Genomic DNA, 20,634 nt, shown 5'->3' with positions numbered 1-20,634 from the left:
ACTCTAAATTTTAAGTTTTTATCAGTATAATAAAACAGTTAAAAGTATATCATTGCGGGAGTTAGCAAGATTTCAGTTCCTCTCGACCAGGACTATTTCCCTCGGCTTCGCCTCGGGAAATAGTCTTGGCCTTGGGGAACTGGAATCTTGCTAACTCCCTCAGTGGTATATTTTAACTGTATAAGTATCCACCATTCTGGTCATAAAAAGCATTTCTAGATATTTAATACTGCAAAAGTTATGTAGTTTTATTCTGCAATCTAACGAAAAAATAAACATATACAAAGAAAATTAAATTTCTGTTTATTTCAAAAATAAAAATCATCACAAATTGTGCTCATTCAAAATTCAGTCAAAATATGATCTATTCATGTAGCTTACATTACATTAGAAATTCAAACACATGCAAGTTTATCAATAGAGGTTGATATAATATTATATTTAGCAATGTTTTAATAATTATATACACATCATAAAAAAGTGTCTTTTTATATTATGCTCACACATAGCAAGAGGCTACTCTAACTTACACAGTAAGTCAACACTCTTCTAAACTAACTCAACATGAAAACACATAATGAGCTACACTACTTACACACATATTGAGTCACTACATGACTATTACACATAAAAATAACAATATTAGCACACAAAATGAGCTACATGTACACTACCGCAGGTAAAATTCTACATTCCCAACACAAAATGAATCCCATGCTACATGTACAACAAACAAATCAAAATAACAATACAAAATAAGTATTACAAATACATGTAACAATATTAAAACTTACAATGAGCTATACCAGTAACACACATAAAATTATACATTCCCAACAAATGAGTCACCATACTACATGTACAACTCACATAACAAATAACAAAAGTACCACTCATAATAAGCTACACTACTAACACACATGTCGAGTCACTACAGAACTAACACACATGTCAAGTAACTACACTACTTACACACATGTCAAGACACTACACTACTTACACACATGTTGAGTCACTACACTACTGATATATACCTTACAAATAACAATTTTAAATCACACGATGAGCAATACAAGTAACACACATAATATTATACATTCCCAACACATGAGTCACCATACTACATGTACGACTCACATAACAAATAACAAAATAACCTCACATAATAAGCTACACTACTAACACACATGTTGATTCACTACACTACTAACACACATGTCGAGTCACTACACTACTTACACACATGTCGAGTCACTACACTTCTAATATATAACTTACAAATAACAGTTTTAAATCGCACGATGAGTTATACAAGTAACACATTTAAAATTATACAATCCCGACACACCAGTCACCATACTACATGTACAACTCACATAACAAATAACAAAATTACCATACATCATACGCATGTGAGTTAAGGCTAGGTATAGGCGTTTCTATGCAAATGAGCTAATAAAAATGCATAAGAGGTATATCTATTATTCCGAGAAAGTTTTGATTTATTTTCTTATGCATACTTAGTACCCGCGATATGTTATAGCCAGTATATATTATGACGTCATTGTTCTTACCTACTGGAGGCAATAAAACGCATCAACAAAACAGCTTCGGCGCAAGGGATTACCCTATTTATTTTTACATAAAAATTGTATAATGCTAAGAAGAATATTCTATAGATTAATAAAACTGCTGCACAAATCCTAGGCATTTTCTCATTTGATTGGAATTTGAGGAAACTTATACCGGACTGTGTATTTTCACCCTGATTCAACTTAAAACTTTACAAATAGAAATTATACAACTGAGCTGTTGATATTTGTGCAGCAATACCAACAATCTTTGGAATATTTTGCTTCAAAATATACCTTGTTTCAGTTAAATAAAATACAGCATGCCCTTGCGCCGAAGCATTTTTGTTGAAGTCCATTATAATCTTGTGCAGTAAAGAACAATGACGTCATAATATGACGTCATAATGTGTACTGGCTATCTCATGTCGTGGGTACCAAGTATGAATTAGACAATAAGTTTTAACTTTCTCTGTAAAATAGATATAGTTCTTAGGCACTTGAATTAGTTTATTTCAATAGAAATGCCTATACCTAGCCTTAACTCACCTGCGTAAGCTACACTCATAAAACACATGCCGAGTCACTACACTACTTACACACATGTTGAGTCACTACACTACTTACACACATATCGAGTCACTACACTTCTAATATATACCTTACAAATAACAGTTTTAAATCGCGCAATGAGTTATACAAGTAACACATTTAATATTATACAATCCCGACACACCAGTCACCATACTACATGTACAACTCACATAACAAATAACAAAATTACCACACATCATAAGCTACACTCATAACACACATGTCGAGTCACTACACTACTTACACACATGTCGAGTCACTACACTACTTACACACATGTCGAGAAATTCGCTGGATTAGACGACATTCCGGATTAGACAACATTTAAAACAATTGAGTCTACTGCAGGTGACTTAAAGTTAACATTGTATAAGTCAAGTTTTTGGAGTACACAACATCCGAATAAGACAAGTTTCACTGTATATTACAAATAACAATATAAGAACACATGAGGAGCTTTACCAATAACACACATAAAATCACATATTCCCAACACGTAATGAGTCAACATACTAAATGTACAACATACATAACAAATAACAAAATTACCACACATAAAAAGCTACACTACAAACACACATGTCGAGTCACTACACTATTAACACACATGTCGAGTCACTACACTTCTAATATATACATTACAAATAACAACATTAAATCACATGATGAGCTATACCAGTAACACACATAAAACAAGAAGTCTGTGAGCCAATGCTCACTGGTAATACCTCCGCTGTGATTTGAATATACACTATCATGTGTATATTCACAAGTTCAACTATGGACAGATGCATGAATAAACAGGAAGTTGACATCAGATTCATACAAAAATGAATCCCACCATATGACAATTATGCGTCAACAAAGAGTGTGCTAAAATTTCAAGCATCTGCAATGAGTTGTTGCTGAGAAAACTTTGACAAAAATTTGTTCCATATTATACAGACAGATGCACAGTTAAACAGGAAGTTGACATCAAATTCAGAAATGAATCCCATCATATGGCATGCCTAAACAAAGAGTGTGTAAACTTTCATGCATCTGCAATAAGTAGTTGATGAGAAACTGCAACAAATATTTGTTATATATGGTATAGACAGACACACAGATAAACAGGAAGTTGACATCAGACTTGTACAAAAATAAATCCCACGATATGGCATGCCAAAATAAAGAATGTGCTAAAATTTCAAGCATCTGCTCTGAGTAATTGCTGAAAAAACTGCGAAAAAAATTCGTTATGTATGGTACAGACAGACGCACAGATAAAAAGGAAGTTGGCATCAAATTCATACAAAAATGAATCCCACCATATGACATGCCTCAGCAATGAGTGTGCTAAAATTTCAAGCAATAAGTAGTGCTTAGAAAACTGCGACGAAAATGTGTTATGTGTGGTATGGACAGACACATGGATAAACAGGAAGTTGACATCAGATTTGTATGAAAATGATTCCCACCAAGCCTAAACAAAGAGTATGCTAAAATTTCAAGCATCTGCAATGAGTAGTTGCTGAGAAAACTGTGACCAAAAATTTGTTATGGACAGTCAGACAGACACACACACAGCTAGACAGACAAGGGTAAAACAGTATCTTTTGGAGCAAGAATATAATAATACATTCCCAACACATGAGTCACCATACTACATGTACAACACACATAACAAATAACAAAATTACCACACATAATAAGCTACACTACTAACACACATGTCGAGTCACTACACTACTAACACACATGTCGAGTCACTACACTACTAACACACATGTCGAGTCACTACACTAATAAAATATACATTACAAAAAAAATTATTAAAACACACAATGAGCTATACCAGTAACACACATCAAATTAAAATATACTTTCCCAACACATGAGTTGCCGTACTACATATACAACAACCATAACATATAACAAAAATACCACATATAATAAGCTACACTTCAAACACACATGTCGAGTCACTACACTACTAACACACATGTCATGTCACTACACACTAACATACTTGTGGAGTCACTACAATACTAATATATACACTACAAATAACTATATTAAAACACACACAATGAGTTATACAAGTAACACACATAAAATTATACATTCCCAACACATGAGTCACCATACTACATGTACAACTCACATAACAAATAACAAAATTACCACACATAATAAGCTACACTACTAACACACATGTCGAGTCACTACACTACTAACACACATGTCGAGTCACTTTACTACTAATATATACATTACAAATAACCATTTTAAATCACTCGATGAGGCATATCAGTAACATACATAAAATTATACATTCCTAACACATGAGTCACCATACTACATACGTACACAAAATAACCACACATCATAAGCTACACTCATAACACACATGTCGAGTCACTACACTACTTACACACATGTCGAGTCACTACACTACTAATATATATTACAAAAAACAATATTTACACACATTATGAGTTATACCAGTAACACACATAAAATTATACATTAATTCCCAACACATGAGTCACCATACTATATGTACTATCATACATGTAAAACAAATAACAAAATTACCACACATAACGAGCTATACTACTAACACACATTTCAAGTCACTACACTACCATTCATATAATGTTATATATAAATGAGGTCATATAAGGAGTCAATACATTTACAATAGAGTCAACATGCTCCTAAAACACACTTATATTAGGTCGTTATAGCACTTGTCACATGTACTAGCACATGAATCACTATTATGACAAAAGAATTCTTTAGATGTACATGTAGTTGTTATTTAATCTTTGTCTAGCTGTTATGATATTTTAACAGCAAATTTTATACTCTTTCCTGCAAATTCAAAGATTGTTCTGCTTTCTGGAGGGGCATTCAAACACTTCAATTGACCATGTTTAAGTCATACTGACTTATTCCACTCCACATCGGCACTCTATGGCTGTTTTTCTTTTGTCCACACATCTTACAAATGGAACTGAAATACATAATTATATAATAGAACCATTAAAGCTTTTACATAAAAATGAAATAAAAATATATCAGTGATCAAGTTTCCAATCTTAATTAAGACACAACACTTCTTTAAAAGCAAAAGGACAAGAATAAATTTTAAAATTAAAATTCCTAAAACAGCTAGTTAACATTTTGTGTATTTGATTTGTATTAAATGATTATCCTTTAGAACTTGTTAGCCTTTTGAATTACTGTAAATGTATAATATTTAGCGTGTACAATATTTGGCAGAAGTTGATTATTGAGCAAGTTAGCGGAGATTTGATTTAAAGCATTTGTTAATGTTCTTCTTTATGTGTATTTGTGCAAGACATTTAGCGTTGTACTTGAATCAGTGGACATTGCTTTCCGACAAAGGCACTAAAAAGAATACACAGCGAAAAGTATATTCACAACTTAACAAACACTTTCTGAAATTTTGGGTTATCCTTTTCTTTTGTCCTTGCCTTTGGTTTCCTATCAAGCTTTTCAGTTTAAAGTGCCAAACTTTAATCTCATCTTGTTCTATAATTTACATATCAAAAGGTTGGAATCTTTATAGTTAGGACTATATAAGTACTCACAACAGAATACATGCATCTAGACAAATAAGGATTTTTTCAAAATGAAAACATGTATCCAAGCAAGTCACTTATAAGAATATTATAAATGAAAACATTCAACAAGCTACACAATTTAGATTCATTTAGCTTTTCCTGTATATTTATCTGTCTCTCATTAGTAACATATATTAATAAATGGAGTAAAATGAAAGACCTAATTTTAATTACACTAAAAGTCTACCAAGTAACAGTAATATGTAATAATTAGTTTTACATGTTTCATAATGTGCATAAGGAGATGGGTGAACAAGGCATGCAAAAAGCCTATAGCTTCAAATGTATAAAAGTCATATTCAAATACTGAGTTTAGTATTTAGAGTAAAGTTCTTCTTATTGAAAGGTATAACATTATATTACAAACAAAACTTTTCTGTGGAAAATTCTTTAAGCAAAAATCATTCTATGATAAAAAAAAAAAAATGGTATTCTAGGGGTTGAAAACCAAGCAATGAAATTAAATCCTGAATATCAGTTTTTTTTCTAAGAGACTAACATGCTAACCACTAAACTACATACATGTAGCTCATGACAAAAATGGGCATTTACATATGTAAATCACGTTTAAAAATGTGGCTCTTGACTAAATGGATTTCAAATATATTTCTGAAAGATATGCAGGGTTTGACACTAAGGCACGTCCGACTGACCCAGTCTAGTAAATGCATGGTCCGTCATGTTAAATGTTCAATAACTTGCCCGACTGGTTGTGTGGATGAAATAAATGTTAACTCTCATTTCAGTCTTTCAAATAAATGCTCTGACTAAAAACTTTTTAAAGAAATTTTCTTAATTTTCAGATTGCAAACACAGCCATTGCTCTGAAAAAGAAAACTTTCCTGCATGACACAATTGCTTTTTTTTTTAGACCGGCTGTAATAGACAAGTCACAATCGAAACCTCAGCTTTGTTCAGTATCATTTGGTATAAATATTCATTGAATATTACAGTTTTTAATTTATTTACATGTATATTTACGGTAATAATTTTATTTAAGTTCCTTGAATTAATGTTCTTTAAAGCTTATAACATTCGCATGTTCACTCATTGGGCTGCTACCTATGGGCTCAACAGTCTGTCAAAATGTATACATGAACACATGCGAGAGATACACTGTAGTATGGTTTCAAAACTTTTTTCCCATTATAATAGGAGGTTATAAATAGAAAATTTTCAAGTTTGGTCAGGGCTAGTGAATTTATGGTCAGAGCTAGTAAAAATTATGGGAAGTAGCACGACTGATCTAGTACTCATAAAAGTTAATGTCAAACCATGATATGAATGTTGTTGTGACTAGTGGTGTTCCAATCATCGATTATAATCGAAAATCAGTCAATTGCTGGCATAATCCAAGCACTCGATTACAAATTTTTTATTCTGATTAATCGGGTTATTTATTTTATTTTAAAAGCGTAATAGTTTTTAAGCCAAATATTCCAGCCGCAACTTTTCTATTAACTTATATGCATATCGTAATGGCACAGACAAAGAGACATTGTATTCATACCCAGGTAACAATGCTCATTCCTGGGTATGGACGTACTTTGGATTCTACAAAATGAGCGTAGAACCAGCTTGACTAGATAGAACATTCTGTCGTTAAAATGATATTGTCCTAAGGACTAGGGGTTGTTCCGAGACACAGTTATTCCAACTACAGCTGGACCACCACAGAAACCATTCTTACCATTTAATAAACTAAAATTGACAGACTTTGTAAATGTCCGATTATAATTGATAATTAGTTAGTTACAGTAGCCTGATCATCGATTATGAAATTCTTACCAATTCCCATCACTAGTTGTGACATAAAAGTCTATTTTTAGAAGAGTTGGTCATTTCACCATGTTTTTGTCAAACGAAATAGGAAAAGTTTTAAATATGCTTCGAGTATAATCTTACCAAAATATGGAGTGAAGACCTACTCATATTTAAAAAGTATGATATAGGAGGAAAAAATGACCATTTTTGCCCTCTTTTGGTGTGTATCTGCTATTTCATAGATCAATAATATTAATCGTTATAAGATTGTAGCAAATTGCAAAGATTTTACATAAGGTATACAATAATGTTACATGAAGTATCAAAGAAAATTTTGACATGATTAAGATTTAACGTTTTACATCTTTTTTTGTCACACAATAGGCATTTACTTGCCTTGTTTGCCCATCATCTTTATCAGTAGATAAGGTTTATGATTCAGACGGCATCTGATAATGCAGCAATAAAATGTAAAATGATAGAAATAACTGCACTATGCTCACTTTTTTCCTCCCAGAGCTCTTCTTTTCATCTTCAATTTCTTCCTCTTCATTTCCTCAACTTTTTCTTCTATTGCAAGTTCTGTAAAAAAAAAAATCCAATTCGATAAACTACTAAACTGACAAAAACTCAATTTGTCAAGTTTCGGATTTTACCAGATTCATGAAAAATCTTGGCATACTGAACCTTTTTAGTGATTTATCTGAGAAAAGAGTGGTTAGTAACTTATTCATTTTCATGTACCTGCTTGACTTCGACAGAAACGTTTTGGTACTAGAATGTGAAATACATACTTTTGTTATTACCTAAAATATTTCCATGACCTCAAATTCACCTATATTTCTTGCTGCTATTAAAGCCTGGTCAAGAAATAACGTTTCCCCTATAACAGGCATCAATTAACAAGGTTATGATTCAAAGTTTCAAAGTGTGCAGCTTGATTCACACAAAAGAAAAAAAAAACATGACTGAACAGATTTACAAGTACTTGCAAAGACTAGAAATGTGTCTTGATCGACATTTTCAGCCTAAGGTAAAGTCAGGGCATAGTCATGTAACATGTAACATTTTTCATGATGAATTACCTATATACAGTCCAATCTCATTATCTTAAACTAGATGACACAAAGTAAAAAAAAATAAAGATGTTCCTGGGTTCCAGTAAAGAGTACTCAAATACCACTAAATCATACAGTGAAACCTGTGTAATCCGACCTGCACTGGGAGACAAATTTTTTGTCGGAATAGATAGGGTGTCGTATTGATCAGTGTAAAAAAACATAGAAAAAAGTAAAATGGGAATGAAATTTAACCTTGGAATTTCAGTGTGACGGATTGCACAGGTGTCAGATTAGACAGTTTTCACTGTACAATCATATAATTATGGAGATAACGAAGCTCAAGAGTCCATAGAAAAAATACAAATCAGGAGCAAACACGGACCACTAAAAACATCAGAGGTGGGATCAGGTGCAATATAGGAGTAAACATCCTCTGCCAATCATTCACATTTGATGTGTGCTCCTTGTCATGATCGGGAAAACGGAAAAGTCTGTAGACAATTCAATGTGTAAACAGACAATTCAATGTGTAAATAATGGCCAAACAATTAGTATTAAAAACATCAGTCCGCATTCGACTTACATGTAATGAAAGATTGTTTTTGCTGACAAGGTCATTGTATCGACCATAGCTAATTACACACATGCAAGTCACTACATCCAGTCAAAGTTGATGTTTTGATATTTTTTCTCAAAATATTTATGAAAGAATAAGATAAGTACATGGTAATTTTGTTGACTTGAAGAAATACATTGATGGGGAAGGGGGGGGGGTATTGTGATAATAATTACCTAGTCCTTTTTCATTCTGCCTTTTTCTTTATTTCTTTCCCTTTCTCTTCCGTTCCACCCTCTGGCTCATTATCTTCCATCACTTCATCCCTCTCAGAAATGGTTTCCAGTACAGATAAAGTGGTTGATGAATGACTTACTTAAAATTATGGACCCATGATATAGATGTTGTAATAATGTTACATGACACACACTGCAAGTCACTGTGCCCTGTAAAAATTGTTACCTTCTTCATTTATATTTAAGGATCAAGAACTAAATAAGAATTCATTCTTAAGTTTTACAAAAAAACTATATAAATCAGGATTTGAGAGGGCTTTGTAAAATTACTGTGAGATACATAATGTAATAACCTTGTCCTTTTTTCACCTTGTCCTCCTTGTTCTTCAGCTTTTTCTCCACTTCCTCATCTTCCTTCATTAAATCTTCCCTAGTAGCTGCTTCTAGTAGAAATAAATACCAATAAAATAAATTAAAAAAATCTTGACTCAAGAAACAGTAATGGTTACACATATTATAAAAAAAAGAACATTCTTAGAATATTTGTGAAGAACTAAATAAGTATTTTAGCTACAGTGTAATTAAAGTAAAAGACATTCCTATCAAATAGAAAACAAGAAGTCTGTGATCGAGCCAATGCTCACTAGTAATTATAATTCCCACACTGATTTGAATTTGGTACGGACAAGCACAGGGGTAAACAGGAAGTTGACGTCAAATTCATACAAAAATGAATCCCACCATATGGCATGCCTAAACAATTTAAAAGTGTGCTAAACTTTCAAGCATCATCCTTAACAGTTGTTGAGAAAACTGTGATGGAAATTTAGTACGGACAGATGGAGGGATGAACAGGAAGTTAACATGGGATTCCTACAAAAATACATCCTACCATATGGCATGCCTAAACAGAGAGCGTGCTAAAATATTAAGCACCTTCGATGAGTAGTTGCTGAGAAAAGTGCAACAGAAATTTGGTAAGAACATGGATACAATAAATATGACTAATTTAAATCATGTTTCTGTCATTCCATGTAAACTTTGATCCTCTTCTGTGGCCCTACCCTACCCCTAGGGTCCATGAATTGAACAAACTTGAATCTACACTACTGGTATTTCAGGAAGCTTTCAAATACATGCAAGTTTCTCAATTAATGCAAAATTGGTTATTTTCACTGGTTTAAATTTTCATGATTTGAGGGGATTTAATTTGTGGTTGAAAAAAAAAAAAAAACATATGACACCATATCATAAAATTTCGATATTTGGTTTCACTACAATGTATACTAGTAGCTTAACACTGGAGGGTTTTTTTTTTATTTTGCCTACCATGAAATGAGACCTTGATTTTTAAGGTTTCATTTAAAACACATGCATCTTTCACTTATAGAGTCACAGCTTAGTAACCGAACAATCTCATTACCTATTTCAAACATCTTGGATTGACAAGGTGCTAGGAACAAGAATTGAACAGGGACCTATTAATTATAATGCGAGTACCGACAACAACTACCGTCTAGGCTACTGTGATTTGTCAGTTTCAGGAATTAAGATAAGGGATATCAATAATGAACACTTAAGTAATTATTGCAAAATATAAAGTCTAAACATTTCGGAAAGACTATGAATTTTAAATTAATTCTACTGATTTAGTTAAAATTTTTTGTTAGAGACTGATAAAGGAGACTTAAATTTTCAATTCAACTTTCCAGCATCATGTTTTATACAGTGTAAGCATGGCCTGACTAAATATATGCCTGAGATATTTTAATGTCAGGGTTCAACACTAATGTTAGTCCGTTAGTCTGATCAGACTAATACATTTTCATTTGGACTAATAAAATCTGTCGCTAGTAAGTCCCAACAGACCAATAAAAATTTCTGGAAAACAAAATGAATAAATTACGATTTTCAACAACATTTACTAGAAAACCCTGCATGTATTTTTAGCTTTCTAGCATCTTAGCAGGTAGTAAGGTAATTCTGAGTCAAGTTGGCACTTAATTTTACGACTGACTGATGTGAAATTAAACATTTTAGTGATTATGATTTAGTCCTGTACAAACAATTAAGGTGGATTCCGCCCAGAATTTCGTTGGACACCAAGGGTATTCCACCGAATCCACAAATTCCAGGCTCTCAGAGATTCTGCCTAAATTTAACAGATTCCAGTCATCAAATTTTAGGCTGAATTTAGTTCAGTGGGAAAATAGCTGGAAATTATAAAAAGAAATATTTTGGACAGTTTAAATGGAATCTATATTCAGGCGGAATCCTGTTATTTCAATTCTAGGTGGAATTTCAATTCCATGCAGGCAGAATGTCAATTTCCAGGCGGAACTAATTACATTTTCGCCTCAAATTTCCAGCTAGTCTCCGCTTGGTTAACGCTTGGTTTCTGCTTATATTGCTTTAACATTTATAGTAAGTTTTACGCCTGGAATTTTACTGAGAATTCTGTCTTGATTATGCCTTTTTCCAGGTGGAACATTTTGTACAGGGTATGATACATAAAGATGTCAAACGTTTTGAGTATAATGAACGAGATCAGGAATATGTTCATACTTCCTGCATGATCACGAGATTTTAAACAAGAGGCCCAGAGGCCACATCGCTCACCTGAGCACTATGGCTAGGAAAAAGCAGAATTCAGTTCAGTCTTGAAAGGTTGAAAAGTTTAAATAAAAAAGTGGTTCGGGGGGGGGGGGGGGTCATGAATTGAACAAATTTGAATCTACATTATCTGAGGATGCTTCCATTTAAATATGACCAAACATGACTTTGCTGTTCTTGAGTAGAAGATTTTTAAAGATTTAACCTATGTATTCCTATGTAAAACTTTGATCGCCCATTGTGGCCCCACCCGACCCCCGGGGGTCATGATTTGAACAAACTTGAATCTACACTACCTGAGGATGCTTCCATGTAAATATGACCAATCATGGCTTTGCTGTTCTTGAGTAGAAGATTTTTAAAGATTTTTCCTATATTCCAATGTAAAACTTTGATCGCCAATTGTGGCCTCACCCGACCCCCAGGGGTCATGATTTGAACAAACTTGAATCTACACTACCTGAGGATGCTTCCATGTAAATATGACCAATCATGGCTTTGCTGTTCTTGAGAAGAAGATTTTTTAAAGATTTTTCCTATATATTCCTATGAAAAACTTTGATCGCCCATTGTGGCCCCACCCGACCCCCGGGGGTCATGATTTGAATAAACTTGAATCTACACTACCTGAGGATGCTTCCACATAAGTTTCATATTTTCGAGCACAGTGGTTCTTGAGAAGAAGATTTTTTAATGATGCCATTAATTTTTCACAAATTCTTAATTATCTCCCCTTGGAAGAAGGCGTGGCCCTTCATTTGAACAAACTTGAATCCCCTTTACCCAAGGATACTTTGTGCCAAGTTTGGTTGAAATTGGCCCAGTGGTTCTTGAGAAGAAGATGAAAATGTGAAAAGTTTACAACAACAACGACAATGACAACAACAACGACAGACAACGGACAAATTCTGATCAGAAAAGCTCACTTGAGCCTTTGGCTCAGGTGAGCTAAAAATCTTTGGAATAAAACACTTCATGTACTTTCAAAAAACTATAAAAAGTACATTGTAATCAGTCTTCGACAAATCCCGGGAGTCCAAAGCCCGGGACCTGGTAAAATTGGAAGGGGGCATGTGGAAATTGCATACTTACAAGCCCAAAGGGCATGTGAATTCTGAGGCCTAAGCCTCCGTATTATCAAATTAAGTAATACCAATAACATTAAATGTACTTAAAAGTCTGATTTTTCATCTGAAGTGGAGCACCAAATAAAATTTTAACGATAGTTTATTCTACCACGATTTCCAGGGAACTCTTTTGCAAAAGAAACACAAAAAGTGTACAGGTTGAAAACAATATTAATGGCTAGACAATAGATCGATAGAAATGGATTTCGGATCATTTCCTTGCCATGAAAAGGCAAATAAGAATAAAATTACTTGATAAAATTCTGGGCATGTGAATATTTGTTCGGGCTAGCGTAATAAGTGGTTAAACCTGCCCGAAGGGCATGTACTGAAAAAAAGATTTGGCAAAGACTGCATTGTAATGTTTATTTTTAGATAAATCGTTACAAAACACTGATCTTTCCTTTTTTGACGGACTCATGTGAAGTAGTAAAAGAAGGACATGTTTGTTGAAACACCCTGTATTAAAGGGATTTCAACGCTTATGTACATGATGTATTTGTTTAATCATTCATCCCACCCCAAAACAAAAAAAAGAAGCTTTTTAAAACAATTCTACTTACGCATTAGAAGTACTGCCATCTTTTTTCTCCTGGTGAAGGTTCAAAATATAATTAAATGGGTTTGTGTTCACTGGCCAATAGTTTTAAACACCATCTGCAGGAACCTTGAAGTTTTCCTGTATCACCATGAACCTAAAAAAATCGATGTTATACTTCAGTATCACAAAACATCCATCCTAAAACATTCACAGACAGACATTAAACACATACAAACATTCCACGTTCCATTTATGTTCATTATTTGAAAATAATCATAAATTGTGAATTTGCTTCATCTTGCACTGATTTAAGTCCCAACATTGTTTAGTTAAATAAATAATACAGTTAAAAAGCATGTTTTACTGACCATGCTGACAAATAATACATTAGACAAAATTAATACATGTATCGATCATGCTATCAATAAAATATGAAAAATGTTAGTGTGCATGTTCACACACACTTGAATAAGTTGACTGACTGCTTCCAAAGAATGTACATGTCCTCATTCATGTAATCCTGTTCCATGATAATAGTTTTCATTTATACCCCTTCATAAAATGACACATGCATGTCACTTACAGTCCCTGAAACGTTCTACTTTCCCACTTGAACGGTGAGCGAACGGTGAACGAACGGAGAGCGAACGGTGAGCGAACGGTGAGTGAACGATGTGTGAACGCTGAACGCAACTTGGTGAACGGTAGGTGAACGCTGAACGGTGAGCGAACGCAGAACGCGAACGGAGCGCGAACGCGAGCGCAAAGTGAACGGTGAACGCAAGATGAACGATTTATTCGGAATGCCTCTGATCTTTTCCGTGCATTGTATCTATTCTATTGTATTCTAATGTCAGGCGGAAAATAAATAAATATTCAAAAATTGTCCTAAGAAAGATGAAACATGCACATTTAGTAAAACTATTAATTAAGTTTCTTACAATATTTTCTGCACATATGTATGATGTTTAAATTCAACTGTTTAATCACACGATTGTTATCGCTTTAAAACATTGTCATTGTTACCGAACGCTGTAGTTTAAAAGATGAAATTATTCTAGTTGTAAAATAGATATGTTTATTGCAGCCCGGAGGACCGGGCTGCTCTATACATATAAGTTTAAGTGTTGGTATATGGGGATTGAGGTGGGAGAAGTTATTCAGAATTAAAGGTTTTCTAAACATTAAAAAGATTGTTAATCAGAATGTTCTTTCCCTATATAAATTACGAGATACACAATATATTTACTTCCATAAAGTGAATCTGTAAAAATATATATGTTTTTCATATTTATTATATAAAGTTGCTTATCATTTACTATCGAAAAAACGACAGGTCCCTTTTTTTTAAAACATCGAATTTTACTTATCGCATATAAACGTAAAAACGTATTTTACACAGTTCGTGTTTTATACTCTTAAAGTGAAAGACATTTTTGAAAATAGGTGATGCATGTGTCTGGTTTCAATTTATATTTTATGCAGCCAACATTTACTTGAGGAATTGATAAAGTTTAAAAGGGTATCGTTTTTGTTCGATTTTCATCCGACTATAAGTTTTCAAAATATTCTCGACTATCGTCTCCATCATTTAGACGCATGCCTTTTTTACACATATCGAAGCGGTTTGATGATCAAGACTCATTTCCATTGTTTACTTTATTTATTTCCCGGGCGACAATTGATGGTTACATCAATGTTTTCTTGTTCTTATTTGACATATAAAACCATTACAAATAATGATTTTCGAAGAGTTCATTACTGACTTATAGAATGAATTACAACGGTTGTAACAACCATACATGTATTTCCGTGTCAAGGCAATTCATTGTAAAATGATGAGAAAAAAAATATTTTGCTAGTCTGTGGACGTATTGCATGTATACACTCCTATTTTAAAAATTTAATGCAATAATATATCTATGTGTCTTTTCATTTTTTTAATGATGATTTATTCAGCAGACTTCTACATGTATCTATAAACAATAATTCCCCGTGATTATACTCGGACAAGGTGATACAAAGAAGCATTCATATTATTTGTTATAGATTAAAATTTCAGAACTTGGTATTTAAGTAATACGTGTCATAGTTTTGATTAAACGGACAAAAGAGAGAGAGATTACGTTTTAGCCCCCCCCCCCTTTCCACAAATGCACGTTCTTGTACCTGTATAAACAAAAATTCTTCATTTGTATCTAAATATATCAGGCAGTGAAAGTAACCTTTTTTATTTATCAACAAATTCACTTTGTTTGACAGTCATAATCGGTTTTTATTTTCCTGATTCAAGTTCACACGAAGTCCACGTGCTTGTCCTGTCAATCAAAATCATTCGACACTGTACATGTGCAGGTGTGAAAGTTTCGACACACCAAAGGCGAAGTGCTACACTGTAGTATTTCCAAGAAGTTTTACATGTTTTATCTTTTCTAGATCTGATTCCAATTTTTCCGATAAATAAATAAATAAAATACATTGGGCATAAACACTTCGAATGAATTTGATTGATTGATTGTATGTTGTTTTACGTCCCATTCGAGAATTTTTCACTCATATAGAGACGTCACCATATACCGGTGAAGGGCTTCAAATTTTGACCTTTACTCGGCACTCAGGGCCATTGAGCAGTGAGGGATCTTTATCGTGCCAACGCCTGCCGTGACACGAGGCCTCGGTTTTTAAGGTCTCATCCGAAGGACCCGCAACTTTCACTTCAAAGTGCCGAGCGCATGGCGAAGGAACAGTTGCTACCCATTTTTTATCGACTTGGGTCTGTCGCGGCCGAGATCCGAACTCACGACCTCCCGATCACGGAGCGAGCGAATGAATTTGAAACATACTCCCTGGTCATTTTAAAATACCATCGTCGGCGCGTCTATATTTTGAACTACTATTGTTTAATGACTTTTAAGATGCATGTTTGTTTTGACACTGAAATTTTTGTGCTACAAAATGCGTTTACTTCTTTTTAAATATTGAATTAAAATATACTGGAAATACTGACTAATTGACCGATCTACGTTGAAAAGGGGAGGGGGGGGGGGTCTTAATCATATTGAATGGCAAACATATTATAAAGTTACTGTGAAGAAAGGAATTTTTCTCTCTAACAGTAGAATTTATATATCTATATCTAAATTGTAGTATATTACATTTCAATGAATATTTTTTAACCACACTATCAATTTAATTCGCTCCAAAGATATTTAATTAACTGCATATCCGCAGTACTGTTTATAATTCTCAGAACTAGTTATAAAAATGTATTTCTATAATAATAAAAAAAAACGTGTTAGTAATAAAAACTTTCTAATTTTCCTGCAGTTGCTAAATAAATTAACATGGATTATTATCTCTCTTTAACATAAAAGCAAAATGTTGCAGTGCTTGAAGTACCCCTATATTGCCCGTATTTAAATTTAATTTTTCAGCATCGTTCTACATAGGTACATACATATAACAACATTTATTTTCCAGAGTAATTTGAATAATAACCTAACAGCTAAGTTAGAATAATAATAAAACATATTGTAGATAATTTATTCCAATAAAATAATGATCCTTTAAACACGATATGTGAATTATTAAATTTCAAATCCCGTAAAACTTTACTTACAAAAAAGATAAGTCCTTTCACTTCGGAGTTCCGAAGGGCAGTGAAGACTGAACGATAAGTGAACGCTGAACGCAAGGTGAACGCAAAGTGAACGAACGGAGAGCGAACGGTGAACGCTTTGTGAACGGTGAACGCGAACGCACGGTGAACGCAGAACGCAAAAATGTGAACGGAGAGCGAACGGTGAACGCACGCTGAACGAACGGTGAACGCACGCTGAACGAACGGTGAGCGAACGGAAAAATGGGAAAGTAGAACGTTTCAGGGACTGTACATACTGCAAGACCCTGCCGGCCTGTACATTGAGTACACTACTTTCACTTTGAACTTGACTGAATACCGATTCCGACCTCGTTTGTGAATTTTTGTGTACATATTGAATCCTTATGTAAAAATATACTCAACTTAGCTTTGAATTAATAAACAATATAAATTGACACATTAATTGAATTTATTCGCTACATACATGTAACTGTAAACAACAGGAGGTATGAGAATTAGCTGTATGTTCATAAGGGGGGGGGGGGGGGGTTACTCCCATATGAAACTGTCTGGGTGGTTTAAACACAGGCACAAATTTAGCTTCCATAAACCTGTAACAGACTAGCATTTCTCCTCCTATATATGTAAAATATGTATAGAAAGCCATGCGAAAAAGTGGTCAAGGCAAGAACAGGCATGGGATAATGACTGAAATATAACATAACACAGTTTTACAAATAAACCCTTCACAGAAAGTTGTGCTAGGTTCCCTACATGAACTCATGGATTCTGAAAAACCTGTACCAGAAACCTGTGCCATTTTCCATATCTGGAGACCCTGATTTGGGAAACCGACCATGTCAAAAAATAACCAAATATGGAGTCATGAGATCTGCATGTGCCTTAATTAATTCATCTAGATCTGGGTTAGGATCTTGGAGAATCCCCTGATGTTGCTGTAGATGCCAAATAGAGACTGAATACAAACTTTACAATGCTTTACATTATTAATTTGATTAGTTTTAGAATTTTTAAAGTTTGAAATTAATACATGTATGAGAGTGCCACATTCATTTTTATAGAACTTATCTACACTATCATTTTAACAATTTATAGTAGTTTCTTATTAAGAATCAAATGATTCAATGCACAATTCTATAGTAATTTAACTTAATTAGGCCAAATGAAAAAAATTATGTGTTTCTGGTGACATATGCTAAAAAAAATTAGGCTAGGTAAGAAGGGAATAACTTTTTTTTTTACTTTACTGTTAATTTTGTTTACTTGATTGTTTGTTGTTTAATTCCCTTTCGAGAAATTTTCACTCATATGGAGATGCCACTACTTGTCGGTGGAGGGCTGCAAATTAATAGACCTATACTCCGCTCTCAGTGAGGGATCTTTTTCATGCCAGCACCTACTGCGACATAGGACCTCTGTTTATATGGTCTCATCCGAAGGACCGGTCTTCACGTCCCACAGTGGGATTCGAACCTGCAATCTAAGGATCAACTCCTTACTTCGCGACTTTAGAGCAAACACTCTAACCACTGCGTCACACAAGCAACACTTTTTATTTTGAAAGCATCAATTAATTATTCTGTACATTGTTTTTCTATCATATACATGTACATAAACATACATGTATATGAATAAACAAACAAACATATACATATATATATATATATATATATATATATATATATATATATATATATATATATATATATATATATATATATATATATAAAGTAGGAGTACTCTTTAAGACTCTTGGATAAACAGGTTTTTACAGTGTACGAGACATGCATTTTATGGACTGCACTACGAGAAAACTTTACTATGAACAAAAGTATGATTCAAAATCTCGATTTGGAATAAAAAGTAGTAGAGTCGGTGGGTAAAATTAGGTCAGCTGGGTTATGGGAAATACATGTTGTTGTTTTTTTCAGCCTAAGTTTGTTCAAATTGAATTTAATAAAATCATAACTTTCTTTATCATGTGATGACACAAAATGAAATGAGATTGTTAACTTAGGTTAAATCATCATTGATCAACAAAGACTATTTCAATGTCTGTCAGCTTGCATTGAAACATCCAAGGATAAAGATTTCAAATGGCTTCTATATTAGACTTACTTACTTAGACTTTTAGTTCAAAAGTGACAAAATCATTCAAGTTGACCTAAGTACAATTCCAAGTGATATACATGTATATTAGTTATGTATCTTTTATAAATTAAGAAAGACACAAGCTATATTAGCTCAGGATCATGAATCCTTCTAATCTGATTTGCACAAAGGAAGTTATGATCATGCTATGTAAAAAGCCGTGAGATTAAAAATACATGTATATAGTTTGAACCAAATCTGCCTCATTCAAATTTTGTAAGTTAGAAAATATCTTCTTGGGACAAGTATTCCTTGCCTACACATTGGTTTCTGTGCACAAGAACACCTTGCTTTCAACCTCAGATTCTTGGTCATATCTTGGGTCTGTGGAGCCCGTACATCTTTTCTAAATTTCATATATGGGTTCCGTGCCTTAACTGTGTCTATATACACTATGTCTATTTCACCTCAAAATTTTGGAAGGACACTATATTGCGACTCGATTTGTTTTAAAATATGCACATTAAGCAAAATAAAAGTTGTGTATTTCATAGATTTCAACAATTGGAAATGATAATATTATTAAATTACAAACTTCAACTCAGCCTGAAAGTACAATTTTTTTAACAAGTAGAATTTCTCTTAGCATGCTTACCAATAGACGTACTCAATATATATGGGGTATACAGTCCACCAATACATTTCCCATAGGCGACAATGTTAACCTTTTCTCACACTGTTTTAAATCCTTGCTTTACATTTAAGGACGGAACAACTCTCAAATAACATCTCAAGGTGGAATGTCAGATTGTTTTCCGGCCAAATGCACACATTCGCAAAAAATAAACATCTGAAAATGAAAGTAATTAAAACAATAAAAGTAGAGCATTAACATTTCCAAAATCTAGGGTGTGCACATATCAAACTATACAATTCCTTTCCTTTAAAGTCGCCCGTGTGGCGCAGTGGTTAGAGCGTCTGCTCTAGAGTCGCGGAGTAAGGAGTTGATTCTTACGTCGCGGGTTCGAATCCCACTGTGGGACGTGGAGACCGGTCCTTCGGATGAGACCGTATAAACCGAGATCCCATGTCGCAGTAGGTGCTGGCACAAAAAAGATCCCTCACTGCTCAATGGCCATAAATGCCGAGTATAGGACAAAATTTGCAGCTCTCCACCGGCAAGTGGTGGCGTCTCCATATGAGTGAAAAATTCTCGAGAGGGA

General features: G+C 33.7%; 1 long non-coding RNA gene across 2 annotated transcripts; it reads right to left on the bottom strand.

Annotated features, from left to right (window-relative positions):
* Nucleotides 1-286: 286 nt before the first annotated feature.
* Nucleotides 287-20,270, bottom strand: LOC133176745 (uncharacterized). Of its 2 annotated transcripts, none has more exons than XR_009719548.1 (6): nt 20,067-20,270; nt 13,721-13,852; nt 9,787-9,860; nt 9,418-9,627; nt 8,068-8,146; nt 287-5,166 (listed from the first exon to the last, which is right to left on the bottom strand). It is a non-coding gene; the product is annotated as an uncharacterized LOC133176745 (long non-coding RNA). The 2 variants fall into 2 exon arrangements; XR_009719549.1 differs by lacking the exon at nt 20,067-20,270 and adding an exon at nt 14,163-14,273.
* Nucleotides 20,271-20,634: the final 364 nt, after the last annotated feature.

The sequence above is a fragment of the Saccostrea echinata genome, unplaced genomic scaffold, assembly GCF_033153115.1.
Source record: "Saccostrea echinata isolate AGI-Se365-2 ecotype Australia unplaced genomic scaffold, CSIRO_AGI_Sech_v1 ptg000081l, whole genome shotgun sequence".
NCBI lineage: Eukaryota > Metazoa > Mollusca > Bivalvia > Ostreida > Ostreidae > Saccostrea > Saccostrea echinata.
This window is presented reverse-complemented; position numbering and strand designations above follow the sequence as displayed.